Below are 5,569 nucleotides of genomic sequence, written 5' to 3' on the forward strand. Positions count from 1 at the left end.
AAACATATATTTTGGGACCATGAAGTAATTATATTTTAATATTTAATCTTTGTGTCTGTCTAGCTACATTTTATTCATAAATATATATGATTGAAAGTATATTTATCTGCATTTATGAACATTAAAGCACAATAAAAGAAGCAGAAACTAGTTTCTTATAAACCTGGGTAAAAGCATGTGCATTTGAAAGAATACAGAAAGACAAACAAACATTTTCCATGTAGTTTTGTAAGTACAATGATGCAAACACCAGGGAAAATATCCTGATATTTGCAGCTGAGTTTGGTATCATAAACCTAATTTTAGCATGTTGACACAGGCTACTGGGAGCAAATTCGGTTCCTATATTAAGCAACATTCCACAGCTTCTTCTCCCTGTAGACAATTTTATGCGGTTAGGTCCTTGTTTATATTTTACCTCTGCTAAGTCATCTTACAATTAATACATCAATGCTAAGGGCAAGGAGTCTTGTTTGACATCTCCTGTTGCTCCTTATGATGGGACAAAGTGACAATGTTAAATATAAGCATTTAATTAGCATTATCGGGGAATCCTTGCTTGGGGAGGCTGAAATTAAACCACCATTTTGACCAGGAAGACCAATCTGAGAGATGAAGATAGGTTTTCAATTAAAATTTTTGCAACTTGCTAAATTTCAATAGCTAAACTAAAATGTATTCTAAGACAGAGGTAACAAAATTACTAGACTACGTGAAAAGCCAAAGATACTTTTACTTCATGTTTTGTATATTGAGCCATGTGTAGTGCTATGTCAGAGCTTCTTTCTTTGATTCAAATCATATCTTTGGATTTGATCTGATCATGTGTCTCTCCATTGAAGTTGTTTCTAGAAATATCAATACCCAAACATTGTAACTCTCATTGTGTTTTATCTTCAATCAAAAATCTTATATGGCTCTAATAGTTTGCAGTTAGAATACCTAAATCGCTAAAATTAGGTGACTCATCCTTTCTGGCTGATTTTAAAAACTCAGTAGTAGTTTAAAGTGACCTGTTTGAGGTGATATAGCATTCAGAATCAAATATAATCTTCACAGAAACACACTTGCAATCAAGTAAGAGTTAAAGGGACTGGTCCATTCAGTGAATATGTACATCATTCTTGCCCTGCCTATAACTGAAGCTCTAGTCAATATACAGTACATTTTCAATGCTATTCAATCACACATTTATAATCTTTTCACACTAGCATTTTGTATTCATTCCTATTTCCTGTAAGGCACTTGTCTTCACATCTGTCTGGGCTTACTTTCATGTCTCTCTGCATGAAATTTTCATTTAATAGACCCAATCTAGCACTAATATCCTCCCATCATATAACCATCTCTTGAATACTGTAAATGACATTTCTAGCTACTCAAGCCTTATTAATGGGTCAATGATTTTGTCTTCTTGAAAATCTGAATGACTAGAATGATTTGCTACTGATTCAGTTAATAGGACTTGAAATTCTTCCACTCTGGGCTATTCCCATGTAGCTCTAACAAGCTATTCAAACTCTGCAGCTCATTTTCCTTGTATGTACACATACAGCAATCCTGTTAAGTATGAATACTCATAACTACACTTAATGTTACTAAATTATATTATCAAGTGTCTCAAACATAATTTTAGAGCATTTAAGCCTATCCACTACATTAGAGTGAATGCTCACAGAAACAGGCCTGTGTTTTATCCTCAGAGTAGTATTTTTGAAAGTTTACTTAGATTTTATAGTACATGAAAAAAAAAAACAGAATTGGCACAAGTTTTAATTTATGTCATGTCTGGTGGACATAAGAAACAAAACAGAAAGACTTTGACTGAGACAAACTTAAACAGGGGTCTTTGTTGATTTTGGTGGAACTTAACCCCCAGCCAGGTCTTAGGTATAATTTCTCTGCAGCATCTCAACCTATGAACACACTGTTTTCAAGTTCTCCATTAGTTCCATCCTGTCTTCTCAAACTCTTTCATGGTCACTTCTCATTCCATACAAAGGGTTTGGCAATGCAGATAAGATGACTTCCTAGGACTATTCAACATGTCCTCCCATGTGGATTCCTAAGCTATCGGGCATGTTCTCAATCAAAATAACAGGGATGTCTCAACTGTCCTCTCCATATCCACACTACTAAAAGACTTTTAAAATTGAGGCTGGAGAAATGGCTCTGCAGTTTAAAGCACTGGTTGTTCTTGCAGAAGACCCAGGTTCAAATACCAGCACCCACATGGCAGCTAACAACTGTCCATAACTCCAGTTCCAGGGGATCTGACAGCCTCTTCTGTCGTGTGCTGGCATCACACAACATGGGTGTACTTACCTACATGCAAGCAATACACACATACACATAAAATAAAAATAATAAAAATATTTTTTAAAAAGACTTAAAATTTAAAGTGTTTGAATAAACATTGCCTTAATATCTGTCAGGTAATAAAATATTAAATATACAAATAAAGTTCAAAGAAAAAAATAAAGATTTTAATGCATTTTGTAGGAAACTGATTTCAGTACCTGTGTGCTCAGTCTCAGCCAAACTTGATGAATATCAATATCACTAGGTTCACAGAGCTTTTTTTGTAATAGAAATATTATATTTTTGACTTTGGAGTTTTCCACATCTGAATGATAATATGACACATAGATTAATCACTCATCTGAGGCCAGGCACTTTCTATCAATAGTTTCTTTGACCAAATTTATAAATTATTAGAATTATTTCTCAACTATTTGACTGAAAAGATGGATCTCTTCTGAATGGAATTAAGAAATGTTTGTTTCATTTATAAGAACATACCACCAAAGTGCCAAGAAATTTTTTTTGTTGTTAAAATAATCATGGTCAGCATAGAGTCTCTCAGTGTAAGACTCTGAAAGCCAAATTGGTCAGGGAGTATTTCAGGTTTTGATGTGTGGCCCTGGGGAAGCAAATTGGAGAAAATCTTGAACAAGTGTTAACCGTGAGCTACAAACAAGATAATTAAGAAAAATTCCTTCTCCCTAAGAAAGAACTTAATTAATAAAATTCACAAAATCATATGGGAAATTTGAACATACTGATATTCCTTTAGTAAAAAGCTTCATTATAACAATGTTAATTTAAATCATTATAGATTGATGAAAATGTGAAATTTTAGTTTTTCACATTGTTTTTTTTGTATACACTTTTTCCAAAATAATACAATATCAAGCTGTCTATGGTTTCTGTTTTCATTTGGCATTTTATACTTATTTTTTCACTTTAACAAGAAAACTCATTTTCCATATTCACATTTAATAAGCACTTGATAAATGATCTGAAAAACTGTATTTTAAGGCTTTTTTGATTATTTTTGTTGTGGCTGTTATAGAAAGTATAAAGGGAATGCTAGGTGTATATTCATAATAATTTATGGTATATTTTGTTATTTTAGGCATAATGCTAAAATTATATATTACAAAAAAACTGTGACACATTTTGTGTCTTTGATTACTTGTTTACCAGGCATGAACTTTTAAGGCTATATGTTAGGAGTCATCCTTTAGCAGACAGAAGATTTTTTGTAACTACCTGATTCTTGATTTTGCTAAAAGGAAGTGAGCAGTCTATCAAATTATCAGTTTCAAGAAGAATCATTATTTCTTCTGTTTTACATCATTTCACTCACATAGTATGCAATTATGAGATATCAGAGGGCATGGACTGCAAATTTTGGGGTTTTATTTTTCTTTTTATTATCAATTTTTGGCCCAGGACGACATTGATTTTGTAAAATGAAGTTGGTTGCATTCTTTTCCTTTCTAATTTATGAAATAAATTGAGGAGTACTTGTGTTAGCTATCATTTAAAAGTCTGTAAGATTTCGGTGGTGAATATATCTGGGCCTTTTTTTTTTTTTTTTTTTTTTTTTTTGTTAATTGGGAGTCTCATTTATGCTTTAAGATCACTGCTTGTTATTTATGTTTATATCATCTTGGTTTAATTTTGGTAGATCAAAATTTTTGAGAAATGTATCTATGTCTTTCATTATTTCAATTTTATTAGCATATGACTATTCAAAATATGCCCTAATATTTCTGAGAAGCCCATTCACATTTGTTGCAATGCCTCTGTTTTCATTCCTAAGATTATTATTTTATGTCATCTATGACATTCTTTTTTTAAATTTAATTTAATTTTTGCTATTTTAATTCCAAAGAAAGGCAATTATTAACACATTTTCCAGAAATAACTTGAAACAGGTTACATAAAAAATATATATGCAATGAAGTTTAAGTGGGGGCTGGGCAAGGATAGTAACAAGGAATTAAAGACCAAAGAATTTTCCAACATGGAGTGAACTTTGGTGGAATAATGGTTTCCATTTGCTTTGGTCTTTTTTTTTTTTTTTTTTTTTAATCCTAACAAGTTTATTGGGCTTACTAACAGAGCATAGGGTAAGGTTTATTTACAAAACAGTGGGCGACCACCTCATTTACAGCTGCACTGGAAAGTCCACACTTAAATATAGATCTTGTGATTCAGTGAGATCACAGCACTAAATGGCAAGAAAGGTGCTTCATGGTGTTCTTGGCTTATATAACTTCACCCTCTCCCCCAAATGCAGCTAAGATTGACTGATTGGATAGGATGGGTAACTCCCTCCCTCCATGGACTCCTTGATGAGTGCAGGAAGGAGGTGTGACTATAGCTTGTCAGAATAGTGGTCAGATGACACTTCCTGCTAACACCCCACCTCTTCCTCCAGCTCTTACATTCTTTCCTGTTAACCTCTTCCACAAAAGTCCCTGAGATTTAGAGGGGGTGATAGGTATATGTAGCTCTCTCTCCCATTGTGGCAAGACACTGAATTTTGGGGGTGTACATCATCTGTTTTCCATGGGCTGTTGGCCCATTTCAGTGGGATTCCATCTACTATAAAAAGGCAAACAGCAAGAAGCAAGAACATCTAAACAGTGGCTGCTATAATAACTTAACCTATGGGTATAAACACAAATATTTCAACAGTACTTTAGAGGTGCATCACATCCAACTAACAAAACAATTGCAGTGGCCTTCCCACAGGGGCCTATATCCTCCCCAGCCACAGGGGTTTGGCCTGGTCTACAGTGCCAAATGTGTGTTCCACCTGTAGGAACTCACAATATATAGAAAATTTGCTTATTGTACATACACTAGACGCACCATTATTGCACCAATTGGAACACCTTGTTTGGTGTGTTGATAGTGCAGCACACAGGGTCCATTGTTAAGCAGAATTATAGGAGATAGTTCTCCTGCAGCCATATGCATGTCACCTTTGGGCACTATCAAAACCACCCATCCAGTGGCAGGGAGTTTCCAGTTTAGTCCAAGCTTCATTTCTCCCTCTCCCACGCTCACATTATGTGGTGTCTTCAGGAATAGGGTTTTACAGTCCACTTTCAGTGAACAACTAACATTATTGGCAATGGCCTTCATTGTTTTGGGGACCTCTAGGGCCCCTCTGGCCACCAGCTCATAGTGGGGCAACCTGCCTCTGCACTGGTATTTTCATTTAATAACATATGGCTTCCGGTAGGGCTTTCTTCCATCCCTGTAGGGT

The sequence above is a fragment of the Nannospalax galili genome, unplaced genomic scaffold, assembly GCF_000622305.1.
Source record: "Nannospalax galili isolate Female #2095 unplaced genomic scaffold, S.galili_v1.0 scaffold593, whole genome shotgun sequence".
Classification (NCBI taxonomy): domain Eukaryota; kingdom Metazoa; phylum Chordata; class Mammalia; order Rodentia; family Spalacidae; genus Nannospalax; species Nannospalax galili.